The 15,928-nt window shown below is 32.7% G+C and overlaps 1 long non-coding RNA gene across 1 annotated transcript; it reads right to left on the reverse strand.

The window, feature by feature from the left end:
• Window positions 1-3,087: 3,087 nt before the first annotated feature.
• Window positions 3,088-4,725, reverse strand: LOC107484853 (uncharacterized). The gene is made up of 3 exons (XR_001591273.3): window positions 4,619-4,725; window positions 3,862-3,977; window positions 3,088-3,350 (listed from the first exon to the last, which is right to left on the reverse strand). It is a non-coding gene; the product is annotated as an uncharacterized LOC107484853 (long non-coding RNA).
• Window positions 4,726-15,928: the final 11,203 nt, after the last annotated feature.

Consider the following 15,928-nt stretch of genomic DNA (forward strand, 5'->3'; position numbering starts at 1 on the left):
ATGACACTTTACACGTTTTTTTGTGTACCTTCCACATCATGAGTCTCTAAACCCCATGGTTGGGGGTGAGGAGCTCTGCTGTGTCTTGATGGATTAATGCAATTACTACTGTTTCTCATTCAATCATGCTTGCTTCCATTCTAAGATATCACTTGTTCTTAATTCGGATGAATGTGATGATCCGTGACAATCATCATCATTCTCAACTATGAACGTGTGCCTGACAACCACCTCCGTTCTACTTAAGATTAAGTAGATATCTCTTGGATTCTTTAATCAGAATCTTCGTGGTATAAGCTAGAATTGATAGCGGCATTCAAGAGAATCCGGAAGGTCTAAACCTTGTCTGTGGTATTCTGAGTAGGATTCAATGATTGAATGACTGTGACGAGCTTCAAACTCCTGAAGGCGGGGCGTTAGTAACAGACGCAAAAGAATCACTGGATTCTACTCCGGTCTGATTGAGAACCGACAGATGGAATGCCGTGCCGTGACGAGAACCGACAGATGGATAGCCGTGCCGTGACAGGGTGCGTTGAACATTTCCACTGAGAGGATGGGAGGTAGCCACTGACAACGGTGAAACCCTTGCATACAGCTTGCCATGGAAGGAGCCTTGCGTGCTTGAAGAAGAAGACAGTAGGAAAGCAGAGATTCAGAAGATGGAGCATCTCCAAAACCTCAACCTATTCTCTATCACTGCAAAACAAGTACTTATTTCATGTTCTTTTACTTTTCACAATCAATCCTGATAATCTCTGATATCCTGACTAAGATTTACAAGATAACCATAGCTTGCTTCAAGCCGACAATCTCCGTGGGGTCGACCCTTACTCACGTAAGGTATTACTTGGACGACCCAGTGCACTTGCTGGTTAGTTGTGCGGAATTGCAAAAGTGTGATTGCAATTTCGTGCACCACCAACCAAGCATTTTATCAAACACTTGGAAATAAGGAAAATAAATCTAAACAACCAATTGCAAGCATCAATGACTTACAATTAAAGAGAGCAACAATAAACATAGGAAACACAAATTACATTAGAATAAATCAAATGTAACAATAGCTCATAATCATGAAAATGGTGAAAAAGGGAAATAACAAGGGAGGAAGATGAACTAAAGTGCTTGAACAAATAAAAGTAAGAGAAAACTAAATTAAAGTAAAATTGAATCTGAACCTAACGAGAAATTAAAAACTACATCTAAAACCTAACTAATGTGAATCAATGTGTGTATGATTGATTCCCCCACTCTGCAGCCTCTAATATGTGTTTTCGGGCTTGGAACTGGGCCAAAACTAGCCCAGAAATTGCCCCTAGCATTTTCTGATATCTGCAGCACGTGACGCTCTGTCACGCGTATGCGTCGGCCACGCGTATGCGTCGCTTGACAAAATCTTGGTCACACATACACATCATCCACGCGTGCGCGTCTCTTGTCTCCTGCACGAGTCACGCGTACACGTTACTGCCAGCTTCTCAAAACTCCAATTTCTTGCGTTCCTTCCACTTTTGCACGCTTTTTATCCATCTTTTAAGCCATTCCTGCCCTATAAAACCTGAAAGCATTGAACACACATATCACGGCATTGAATAATAATAAGAGAGGATTAAAATTAGCAAACTTAAGGCCAAAGAAGCTTGTTTTCAATCATATCACAAGATTAAGAAGGAAAATGTAAAACATGAGAATTATATGCATAAGTGTGAGAATAATTGATAAAATCCGCTCAATTCAATACAAAATAAACCGTAAAATAGCGGTTTATCATACATGCACACATTGTACATAGTGTGACAGAATTATGTTGCGCAACACACCAAATCAATCAGAATGGCCACCGCCTGAATCCGATCCCCACGAACCCAAACTCCAGTGTTATCTGTTTTATTTCTAATCGACCAATGTAAAGAATGGAACTAATATCTATTAACATTGTATATCTTAGCTAGTGTTCTTATTCATTAGGCTCAAACTAAGTGCAACTAGTTCTAACATCAGAGACACTCTGAAGTGTGGGTCATTCTTTAATAGGCTTCACCTTCTCGTCATCTACGTTAATCCTCTGAGAACTTATCACAAAACGCAAGAACACTAATTTACTTAAACAAAACGAACACTTCTGGATATTAGAATACAATTTTTTCTTTTTAAGTACATCTAAAACAGACTGAACATGAAAAATATAATCCTTAAGATATTTACTCTAAATTTAATAAATGTATCATCAAAATAAACAAGTACAAATTTTTCTAAAAATTCTTTTAAAACATTATTCATTAATCTCATGAACTTACTAGGTACATTAGTCAATCCAAATGGCATAACTAACTACTCATACAATCCATATTTAGTTTTGAAAGTTGTTTTTTTTATTCATTACCAGGTTTTATTCTTTTTTTTTATGATAACTACTACTTAAATCTATTTTAGTAAAATTAACAGATCTATGCAATTCATCAAGTCTAGGAATAGGATGGTGATACCTTACCGTAATCTTGTTTATAACTCTTTAGTCAACACATATCTTTCATGATCTATCCTTCTTGGGCACTAAAAGCATTGGAATAGCACAATGACTCATGCTTTTTCTCACAAAACTTTTAGCCAAGAGCTCCTCAACTTGTCATTGTAGCTTTTTTGTCAGCTCAAGATTGGTCTGATAAGCTGGCCGGTTGAAAAATACTTACTCCAGGGATAAAGTCAATTTGATGTTCAATGCCTCTTAATGGAGGTAAACCTGGTGGCATCTCATCTGGAAAGACATCTCCAAAGTCCTACAAAAGTAAAGTAAAGACACTATATTGTTTATGGTGAATTTCAATGTCAAATAGTAATGACTCTAGAAACCTCACTAAAATTAGTTCTCTTTTTTCTAGACAAACCAAGGTTGCGAGAACCGGACCGGTCAATAAACCGGTGAGGTCACTGGTTCAATGGTTCACTGGCTCGACCGGGGTTCAACCGGTTTATTAAATATTAAATAAAATTATTAAAAAACCTAAAAATAATTTTAAATATATAAATTCAATAATTTCTAACTTAATAAAATGTAAAATTTCACATAATAAATTATCCATTACTTAATATTAGAAGTTTACAAACAACTTCAAACATCAAAATTTAGGTCCATGTGGATGATTTCACACTTTGACCTGTGACTAATGAGCCATTATGAATGCTTTCATTATCTTTATGGGGTGGCATGGACTTTTTAGAGGGTAGACAAGATGGGATGGCTTTTCTTTACTTGAAAAGAAAAATGACATGTGAATTATGAAAGAAATGGACCACATCTTCAAACCATTTTGGAGGGGACTTCTCTGCTTACTTGATCTCGTGGAAGGCTGCATGCAAATGCCATTTGCTTCAATATATAACACATGCTTTACATTTCTCCAATAAAGTTTATTTCGAATGAGTTCTACAAAAGCTTACCCCAGCCACTACCCTAGTAAGTTGTAGTTTATCTAAACACACACAAAGCTGATCTTAGAGATGTAAAATATATGTTGAAATTTTCAAATGTAATGATTATTATTGAGTATTTTCTATTTACAATTCTTAACTAATACCTTGGCAAAATCTTTACTAAAATACTTTCACAAGTAATAAGGTACTGTGTTTTGATTCTTAAACTGAACAAACTTGTAGCTTTGAAAAGCTTTATTTTTCAATGTAATGAAAAGAGTTCAAGTAATCATGTGAAACCTATGCCTTTGCTTATGGGACTATTCTATAGTTGTCTAACAACATATTTTGGTAAATGATCAGCATGTTCATGGAAGATATAGTTTAGCAATCAGAATCAACACAAGAGAAGAGTAGGACATCCATTCAAAGTATATATACACATACTTTTTCATTCAAAAATTCTTGGAGCCTTCGCTGGACGATTTGTATATCCTGTAAGCAGCAATGCACATTGTGAAGTTACCAATAACGGTCAGCGCCGCTTGAAGAGCCACCAATACCTGCAACTCATTACAGAACCCCTCATTCATTTTGTATGTTCAACCTATTTCAATAAATTCAAGAGCACAAGTGCACAACTCATTAATCCTAAAATTATCAATAATTATAATATAATTATGAATCATACAGAATTAGCATTTATATGATATTTATAGCATCAAATAACCCAATTCACTGATGAACAAATGACCTCAGCAAATAAATCAAAAACATTCAAAGAAAATCAAATTCATGAAGCAGCAAACAAAAATCAGAAGCAATCAAAACCCAATTCACTGATGAACAAATAACCTCAGCAAATAAATCAAAAAAAATCAAAGAAAATCAAATTCATGAAGCAGCAAACAAAAATCAGAAGCAGCAAACAAAAATCATGAAGCAATCAAAAACAAATTCATTGATGAAGCAGAAACATGTTCAAATTCAACTTTAGCACAATTTAAGCAGCGAAAAATTGAAGCATCAAAATTAAACAGATATAGGAACAGAAACATCAAAGATAAACATGAAGTCAGGAACAGAAAGGAACATGAACAGAGAGCAACATGTTTTCTGTGATACAGAGGAACAGGAACAAGAACAGAACCATGAACAGAAACATGCCCGCATACATGAACTGAGGTGGAAGGCAGAGTATTACCGGCGACGACGGTGGAGGTGGAGAGCTCGGCGACGACAGTGGAGGTGGAGAGCTGGGCGACGACGGTGGAGGTGGGGAGCTGGGCGACGGTGATGGAAGAGCGGAGCTCCGCGACGGTGATGGAGGAGAGGTGCAAAGGCGATGAGGGGCTGTGGCTGGTGCGAGGGTGAGAGGGTGAGAGAAACTGAGATACTGACTGAGGGTGGTGGCTGGTGGCAATTAGGGATTTAGGGTTCGTGAAGGAAACCTGATGCTGATAGAGTGATAGCCCTTTTCTCTGTTTTTTTTCTTCTGCAAAACGACGCCGTTTTGAAGTTTAGTATTCAAACCAATAAACCGTGAAAAAACCGAACGGTTCTCCCGGTTCACCGGTTAACCACCGGTTCGACCGGTTTTTTCACCGGTTTTTTGCCAGCCGGTTTCTGACCTTACCCGGACCGATTAGGTGACCGATTCCCGGTTTTTCCGGTTGAACCGGCCGGTCCGGTTCGGTTTTCAGAACCATGAGACAAACACTATTTGGATATTTCTCTTTTGCATAAAAACATACTTTTTTATCACGCTCATTCTCTTTTACTCTCGTAAACTTTTCTGCCTTACAACTTTTCTTTTCACTCAAATAATGACTCTTTTTATCACTCTTTTCTTTTTTCAAACTCCTCTTTTTAGCCTCTTGTGTGTTAGATTCTCATATCTTAAAGACTCTTTTGTGGACTCACGCATTCACAACTACTCTAAGTATACCTCTTTAGGGGATAATGGTGCAAGAGTGATTTTGTTGCCAAGGTAGGCAAATAAATATTTGTTTGTGAAATCATCATGAACCACACACCTATCATACCGCTATGGATGCCCTAAGAGTAAATGACAAGCTTGTATAGGTACCACATCATAGAGTACTTCATCACTGTACCCCCTAATAGAAAACTACACACGAGTTTGCTTCACAACCTTTAGTTTGCCAACATCACTCAACCACTTCAGTTTGTAAGAATTAGGGTGTTTGGTGTATTTTAACTCTAATTTGTCAACTATGGTAGTGCTAGCAATGTTTGCATAACTTCCAACATCAATGATCATAAGTCAACCTTTCTTCCCAACATGACTTTGGTGTGAAAGATATTCTCCCACTATTCTAGACGATTGTCTTTGGTTTGAACATTTAAAATTTTTCTAATAATAAAGGCTTCTCCACTAAGAGCATACCCAACTACATATGTAGCATCTTCCAAATGTGGCATGTCCTTACACCCATAGGAGTTATCAGATTCTAAGAACACATCATTCCCCTTGAGGACTATTGTCCTTTTGTTTGAGAACTCTAAAGCATAATGACCAAATCTTCGGCACTTAAAGCATGTGATTTTTCGATGCCTTGAAGAAGAGTTAGAGGTGGAATTAAGCAAGCTCTTCTTCTTGTGTTGGTTTGCATTTTTCTCTTTTAAATCTGCATCCTTAAAGTCATTTTTCTCTCTGAATTTAGCACTTCTAGAATTCCACCTGGAATTAGGGTTGGAATAAGTTCGCATCCCATTTCTCCTTTGTTGTCTTTCCACTTTTATAGCTAAATGCACCAAGTCCTCCACTTGCACATATGGGTGAAGTTCAACATAATATGTAATTTCTCGGTTCAACCCACTCAAGAAAAGTGCCATAGTTATTTCGGGCTCCTCCTCAATATTTGTCATGATTAATAGCATCTCCATTTCCTTATGATACTCTTCTACTGACTTAGAGTCTTGGTACAACCTTTGGAGCCGTTGATGTAGCTCTCTATAGTAGTATACGAATTACTGCCTCATAACCTTCTTCATTTCCTCCCAAGATTGAATGGTGATTTTTCAATCCGTCTTCTATTTTTTTCTAACTCATCCCGCCAAAAAAGAGCGTAATCTAAAAATTCTACAGTCACAAGCCTCACCTTCTTTCCCTTGGAATAGTTATGACATTTAAAGACTAGCTCCACTTTCCATTCTCATTCTAGCTAAGCCTCAAGATCACTTCTACCTTTAAACTCTGGGATGCGCATTTTGATTGCATTGATATTACTATTAACATCTTCCTGTTGTTTATACTTCCTAGATCTGGATGACGCCTCCCCCTTGGACTCCTCAAAGTGATTATAAACAGATTCTCGAGAATGTGTTCTTTTAGCAGAGGTTAATGAATTAATCTTCAAATCCATATCATCAAGATGCTGTTGAACACTTTCAAGTACACCAGCGATGGTTTGGAGTCGGAATGTCAGTGTTAGATCTCAGCTTGCTTCCTCTTCACCAGTTACAAATTGGTTTCGTTTTGATGCCATTGAATATCCTGCAATAAGAAAAGTCCTTACAATAATCTTTTCATGTGTATCACTCGAATGAGATCACTTGTGTTTGCACTTAATTTGCGGCTTTTACCTTTTTTTGAGCTCACCACTCTTGCTTTTTTTTTTACTTTTGGATTGCTTTAACAAGTTGCTCTTCAAAAATCAAGGAACAGAGATACCAAACTAAGATAACCTTACAGATAGAGGCTTTCAATTTGACAAAAATAAATAATAAGGGTATATAACAAACAAGATAAGGAGAGGCACTTCTCAAAATAGTTTAACAGAAACTAGAAGATTTCTAATCCCAATTGATACCCAAAAAAAAAATGACACAATACTGAAATTTAGACACTGAAAAAAAAATTTGAATCCCAAGTCCCAAAGTAATATGAGACAGATCTGAAATACAAATTCTGAAAAATTAAAAATAATAACCTTGTAATCATAGTTGTCAGAACCGAAATGATGATCGAACTAATCAAGCTATTGGTTTACTGATTGAACTGGTTCTACGTAAATTTAAATTAAAAAAGTGAATATAAAATTAAAATTAAATTAAATAAATATAATAGCACATAAAATGACAAGAGAACAAACAAACTAATGGTATGACATGGTGTGTAGGTAGAGGACATGAGTTCAAACTTTTTTTTGTGAACTTTTAGTGAAACTAAAAAAGGCACTGAAGACCTGTAGAATTTTTTAATATTCAAATGCTAGAATATTGAGAGTACTGTTGGACTAGTCAGTTTATGGTTTGTAGCGAATCAGCTAGTTTTGGCCAGTTTTAAATAATTTGATTGTGCAAACGGTCTAGATTTTCAACCGCTATCGATTCATCAGTTTTTCGGTAGAATCGGCCAATCCGATATATTTGTAATTCAAGAATATTTTTTTGTTTTTTTAATTTTTGTTTTTTTAATTCTCCTTTTTTTGTTTTGTTGTTCTTTTTTTTTTTGTTAATGTGACTCTAAAGTAAATTTGTAGAAACAGAAAATAAAACAAAGATATTAAACAAGAACTCTAGAATGTGTAAACAAATAAGAAATTACCAACAACTTGTAACTAATACCAAATGATAAAAAGAAAATTAAGAACCCGAATAAAAAATGACATAGCGAAAACACAAAAAAATAGATAAACAATAGAGAATATAGAATTGAAAGAATAAGGAGTTTTCTAATAGACATATAAAAACTTGTTCTTAACAACATATGCACCGGAAGGATCTTTTCTACTAGACCTTCAAAGAATTAGTCTTTGACAACCTAGATCAGAGAGATGAAAATTGAAATAATTAACACTAATAATTACTTTAGGTTGGATCCTTTAAATTTCGTCATTCAACAAACAAAACAAATTATTAACCTCACTTGATCACACACAAAAATGTGCATAAAGTAATTAAGAAATTTTTATTCATCAAAATTGTGTAAAAAAGTATTTAAAAATAGATCTCTCACAGAGTAGCCTAAAAGTGGGACAAATTTTCTTAAATGACTCTAAAATTAATTCTATCCATTTAAATTAGATATGATTTAAATTAAAAAAGATCCTAAAATATATGATAACTAATTTAAATCATATTTGATCTTATTAGATTAGATCAAATTTAATTTAAATTTAAAATATTTAAAAATACTACTAAACAAATCAAAACCAAATCAAATTTTTAACACAACTTAACAACAAAATCAAATTGAAATATGAACGGCATACTTTTAAAAATTAATGATAAATTTATGCTTTTCACTAAACTTAGAAAGTACTATTGAATTTCTTGCTCTCGTGACTTAAGCGAATAAAATTTGTCCTTTTTTTATTGGTCAATAATTGATATAGTTCCTCATGTATATGTGCTATCAAGTTTTTAAAACTCTTCTTAAACTTTTTGTACGTGCTCTAGTGATGGAACCTTCCCAAAATATAAAATTTCTATTCTACCCTTTTGCTTGAGAATGTCCAACTTGTCCTCTTCAGCATGTATCACTAGAGTAAGTGAGTGTCATAGTTTCGTCCATCACTATCATTAAGACTTGAGTGAGAGATGGGGAAGTGCGAGAAAGGAGCTGAGTGAGAGTGAAGGAGTGCCACTGAGAGCAGAGAGCTGAACGAGAGTCAAGGAGTGTTGGAGTGCTGTCAACCACCGCTGTTGAGACTTGGAAACGACAGAGAAGGAGAAGTGCGACAGAGGCTGATTTGACTGAGTGTGATGCATTTGTATGAGAGATGTTGAAAGTTGAATATGGATTGAAAATCAAAGTGAAATCCTAATTTTTAATTTTTATCATTTCCTAAAATTACCAAAATTGACCTAAAAAAAAGTGCAAGCCCACTCATCCAGCCAACCTCGCCAAAGCCTGCAGGTGTGACGGTGCAAGTTTGGTGGGTTCCTTTTTATTGGTGATTTCAAAATATTTCTGTAGACTAATTTTTTGGCAATTTTGGAAGGCCGATCCGACGGCTTTGGCCCGTTTCACCAGTTCTAGTCATAGTTACGGTTTGAACACAATGAACCTTTCAGTAAGGTATACCTAGATGATAGATACCACTATAATAGACTTCTAGTGAAAAAAATAAAGAACAGAAAAAAATGCAAGAAGAAAAGAACACACTAAACATTTGGGTTTTAACGAGCATGGACAACTAATGGGCTCCCTCCCTCCAAAGATTACAAGCCCAAACATTTTCCTCTTACAATGGATTTTGTGCTTACCGTTTTATTGTCATTACCCAATGGCTATAAATTATGGGTTTTTCTCCTTGAACGTAAAAAAAGAAAGAAAAAAAATTGAATGTGAGTGTGAATGTCGACTGTTGAGAATCACAAAATAAAATTCGAATATACCATATTCAAATTTAAAAATTGATATTCAAAAGAATGAAGCACGTTTAATTTGACAAAATAGAAACACAGCAACACATACCGACACACGAACAAAAAAGAAAGACAGACAGAAAAAGACAAAGACAAAAGGATCCGATCAACCTTAACAACTTATTATTCCATATAACAAAAAGTTAGTTTTGTTTAATCATACTTTTCCTTTCGCTCGTGTTCACGCATGTATGAACTTTACCTCTTTTAAGTCCGGAGCTAATTATAATGACAAAACAAAAGGTGAGATAGATGGGAATGTATGAAATGTGCATAATGCAATAAAACCTTCGAATCCAATAATAAAGTGACATTTTGTGTTGACTTCTGTATGTTATGGAATCTCTTTTCTAAACAACCAAATTAAATTTTGCTTGCGGCTATGCATGGTCTTGTTAATGTCCGCCACAATATGCGCAATCCATTCGTGCAATGAAAAAACAAAAGATGGTGGGATAAAACACTATGAGAGCGATATTTGCATTGGTGGAAAAAGAAACAATCCAAATCATCTCTCACTACTAATTATTTGAATAACCACCCTATGTGTACAAAAAAAATTCAATTATTTATTTATAAAATATTTGTTAAAATACAAAATATATATTTAAAATGAATTAAACAATATATATATTTATATATAAATAAATAATATCATAGATATATTTCTTATTATAATTTCTTTAAAGATTTAAATACATTGAGGAATATATATTAATTACTTTATTTTGTTTAAAGAAAAGTTTTTTTTATTAAGTTTGCTCATCAAAACAATAGTAAGTAAATTTCTTTTATTTAAAAAAAAAATTACTTAGAGATCAAAAAGAGCAAAAGGGGTTTACTAAAAGAGTATTACGGTGTCCATTCGTCTGCTTTTTACTTGTAGTCTATGCTGCGTTGTCATCAAGTTGGAAGAGAGCACTATATTAATAGCTTTAATTTAATTAAGTATTTGGAAAATAATGAAGGAAGTAGCTTAGCTTTTTCAGTAGTTTAATTATTTCCCTTTTGCTTTTTTTTCCTCTCTTATCTTGTTCCTATCTAAGGGCTTGTGTTTGGGACAAGGGAATTATGATTACTTGATTACCCCCATCAAAATTTGACCATATATAGATGCAGAAAAACTTTCATCAGCACACTCCATTAGAGAAGATGCTTTAATTTTTGTCCCCAAACATTTTGATTGCGCACATGACAATTTGTGTGTGATGTGTGGGAGTTATTAGATAGACACTTATGCAAAGTGTTGATATATGGTGCCAACATGTTAGGGTACAACTTTGGACATAACATAATCAGATATAGTAATGCCTGAGTCACAGAAAGCACAAAGCTAAATGAAAAAAAAAAGTTGAGTTGAGATGAATGAGACAATACAATGAGGAAATTGTATGACAATAGAAACCAATCATGCAATGTATATATTAAATTCGGCCACTCAAATTAATTATTATATATTTATGTATAAATATATATTGTTTAATTTATTTTTAATATATATTTTATATTTTAATATATTTTATACTAATAACTAATTATGGTGGTTGATTATTTTAGTATATAAATAATATTTTTACAATAAAGAATATATATAGAAAATAAAATTAGTATAAAAAGGGTAAATATGATTTTTTTTTATCTTTTAAAGAAATTGTTAGGGATATGGTGGCAGAAATGTTAAAATATAAATTTTAACATATGTCTTATTTTTATATCTCTTATTTCTATTTTATTTATTTATTTATTTATTTTTGTAATAGGACACTAATAATGGAACCCAGCATACTAGCCAGCATAGGGCAGAGCCAAACACATCGGAAAGAAATACAGTTAAGTGTGTTTCAAGTTTCAACTTAATCAAGATAACTGATGATAATTGATTATTACTTTGAAATTTATATACCAGAATTAAAACTACTAATTAAGCAGTTTCACTTAGTAGGAAACGGACATCACGTATAATTTAGACACGTGTCTACCAAATCTTACATACATACATATATGAGAAAGTATGAAGGGCCAATAAAATATTTGTATAATGTGTACAATAAAAATTTATGGAGTATACCTAAGTTTGTTTATGATAAATATTACTTAATCATAATGGAGAGTAAACTAAATAGAAAATTAATAATGAAAAGATATCCATTGGTATTCCTTATAATAGTTAAAATGCAATGATAGATATGGTTAATGAGTTAATGACATATTCATTTTCGAATGAGTTTTTCAAATGAGAGATTTGTCAAATATATATGAAGTGAATTGCAACCAATTGTTTTAAGCTTTGTTAAAGTGACAACTTTGAAGTTTTCTAGTTATTAAATATTAAAACACTACAAACCTAACAACAGGCAAATGGCAAATGCATGGATGAGGTTCTCATATATATGGAGATAGAGGAAGCTAAGGTAATTAATTAAGGCCCTACAAAGCTCCAAAATTTCTTTCAAATAACCCTCTAAAGGGAAGACAATGTCACGTGGAAGTGTGGCTTTGTTGGCCACTCCGAAAGGGACCCTCTCGAATGTTTGTCTTCTATATCCATCCAAATATATTTCAATAGAGCACGGAACATTGTGGCGATTTTTTTTTATAATTAGCAGCAGTTTTAAACTGCTGTAAAATCAAATACCGGCGATTTAATGAACTGTCTTAGTTATTAGTGCCGGGAGTTGATCTCATAGTGGTTTTTAGCAACTGTTAGTATAATCGCTGTTGAATCAGTATTTTGCGGCGTCTAATGTAAAAATCGCCACAATATGCAAGTATTACGGTTTCGCACATATTTACCGGCGGTTATAAATAGTTGCTATTTTGCACAATTTTTTTAAATTTACGGTTTTTTCGACAGTTTTAAAACCGCCGCAATATAGAACTAGTAGGATTTCAAGTATGTTATCGGCGGTTATGAACCACTGCAATCTAGGATGGATTTTTCAAATTTAAGATCATTTGCGGAGGTTAAAACCGCCGCTAAATTCAATAAAAAGTTTAAAAAAAGTTGGATTTTCCTTTAAAAGTCACATATTTTTTTAAATATTATAGATATATTTTTTGCGCTTTATAGAATTTTTAATATTTAAAATCTTAATATTTTTTATCTATTAAATCTAAACTTGTGGTAAAAATAAAAAAATTATCTGTAAAATAAAATAACATATTTATCAAAATATTGATAAAGTAAATCTTTTGCAAAGAGTTGTATAGTCAAATTAAAAAAAATATTGTTTCAATCATACATTCATTCTTACATTGGTTAGCTAGCATAGTAACATGTACATGGCTAAAAACTTGTCTTATACAACAACACGGGTTAATTAATTTTTTTCTTGAAGCTTTATTTTAGACCTTCAATTAGATTTTGTCGTGAGATTATTTTTTTTAAAAAAATTAAATTTATTAAAAAAAATACATTTAATAAATATATCTCTAACAAATTTAATATATATAGTTTCAAAGATTATTCAGTTTTACATGTCTTTGCCTTCTTAGTAAAGTATAATTAATTCACTACAATAAATTCGAGCTGAAATAACCTTTCAAAAGTGTTACCTATAATACAAAAAGCGATGCCTTTGATCAAAGATAATACTTTCAACAAAACGCAACGCCTTTCAGGAGATTGGCTATACGGTCGTTACTTTTGGTCTAAAGCAACGCTTTTTTGCATCAAAGAAAATCTTTTTCGTAGCAACCCTTGAAAAACATCTTTTTTTTTCTATAAAAAACAACTTTGAGTAAGGATTGTCTTAGAGTTTTCAAAAACAACACTTGGCCAAGTAATTCATTGCAATACTTTTCACGAGTTGTCCTTTAATTATTATGAAAATACGTGTGAAGTATTGTCTTTTTTAATATCTAAAGCAACATTTGTTTAAGTTTTACTGAGTTCTCTAAATTTATATGGAAATGTATTTTTTAAAGGATATATAGAACACTAGTATTTTTTAATGGATAGAAAGAGAGGATAAACTAATAAGTTAATATATTGCATATACATTAAATTAAAAAGTTGTTTCAAATTTCACTAAGTAAATTTTAAATATATATACTTACAGTTCCCAATTCAAATCAAAATACACATAACAAAAAATACATCTTTTCTCTTGAACTTCAGTGAAAAAAGAACTATATATATTTCCATTTAAAATCCTTAGCTTTTCTACTTCACCAATTCACCAGAATGCATCAAAGCTTGTCAGTGAAACAGGGGTTACTATGGTTCTGTATCTCTAGTTCGCAAAGAGGAGGAGGCGAGAAAAGAGAAGAGAAAGAAGAAGAAGAAGAAGAGAAGAGAGAGATGGGTTCTTCGCCGGTGGTGGTTCGGCGTTGGTGGAGGAGAAAAGAGGTTGTTCGCAATGGTGGTTTGGTGCAGAATAAGAAGCACATTGCACGCAATGGAGAAACGTGCGTGGAGAAGAGCACCGTGTCGTGGAGAAACGCAGGCGCCATGGAGGAGAGAACCGCGCTGTGGAGAAGCACACCGTGCAATGGAGAAGAGTGTCGAACTACGTTGTCGCTGTTAGGTTCATCAATTGGAGCTAGTAGTGGAGAATGGGTACGTGGGTTAGGACTTCAAGTATTGATTTAAATGAACTGATGATGATATTCAAATCTGTGTTTACTTTTTTATTCTTTTTCTAAGTTATTTGCAAGGAAAAAAATAGGTGAGAATATGATTAAAAGTTTTCCTAAAATTTTTAACTATGAACAATTTTTAGTAACTTTTTATAAATATTATTTGTTAAAATATTTTGACGACTCTTATAAAATATTATATTTTTATTTAAAAATATTGTCTTAAATTTTTTATATTGTAATATTTTATAAATGTAGTTTTAAATATTAAAGACAACTACTTTTGGGTTGCAAAATTTTTTTTATTTTTGTCTTGTTTAAAAATTATTTGTCGAAAATGTTGTCTTTATCTATTTAAAGTAATTTTTGTTAGATGTTGCTTCGAGTAAGGGTTATGTTTGACAAAAATATTGTAGTAATTGCTTTTCAAAATTACTATACAGTATGACATGTGAGTGATGTGAAGAGCATTTTAATTTGATCCCTATCTTTCATATTTCATATATGCATGCTTCCTCAAGAGTAATGAATATGGGTCGCTATAATACAATCTTCTCCATATATGTGTCATGCGTGAAAGGATATATATATGCTTTGAGACCCATAAAAAGAAAAAGGATATATATACTTTGACAAACTAAAGGCCTCTCCCTTTGACTACAAAATATAAATACATAATGATTGGCCTTTACCCCCTTCTAAATGATGTACATTATTCTTTCTCTTGTGGTATTGGAACCTTTTACAACATAATAATAAGAATATCATCATTTGAATTCAAATGATTTAATTTTTGATAAAATAAACTTTTAAAAAATAACGATATCAACTAACAATTAACAATATTTTGTGTCGACAAATATTGGTTGGATTAAGAATATATAATCAAATTGTTAGTGTGATTTAGTATGTGTTTTAGTATTGTAGATATCCATGATTATCAAGTGAGAAATCCAAATTGAAGGTTGGCCAGAATTGTCTCCCAAGTTTTATAGCATTAGAAATAGTGTTAATATTAAAAAGAAAGAAATCTACAAATTTAGAGTCATAGCAAGAAAAATGACAAAATCCATGTATCAATAATTATTAGGACAAGAATGAAGAAAAAAAGACAACAGCAGACACTTGATATAATTATAACGAAACAGAGACAATATGCAAGGATTGTGATACGTAGAGGAACAAAAAATTGGTTGCTATTGAGCGATTTTGCTTTATTTTCTCTATCTCTTTTTGTAATATATGAAAAAAGCAAAAATAAGAATCATGTGAGGAATCAAGAAGAAACCATTAGTTGAAAAAGGTAAAAGAAACAACAGGTGTACAAGGCCATATAAAATTTGTTTCTCTATAACCTGTTTTCGGATATATGAGCTCAATTTTGAAGCTTGCATATATAAAGCACTCAATCATAGATTTTAGCTTAGAATTTGAGGTGAAAATAATAGGTTTGTATTCACTGGAATTGGTGTCTATAATTTGGATTAGTTATGGTAAAAATTTTACCATAGTTTATGAGATAGGAGAAAGTTCA

The sequence above is a fragment of the Arachis duranensis genome, chromosome 4, assembly GCF_000817695.3.
Source record: "Arachis duranensis cultivar V14167 chromosome 4, aradu.V14167.gnm2.J7QH, whole genome shotgun sequence".
NCBI classification, from domain to species: domain Eukaryota; kingdom Viridiplantae; phylum Streptophyta; class Magnoliopsida; order Fabales; family Fabaceae; genus Arachis; species Arachis duranensis.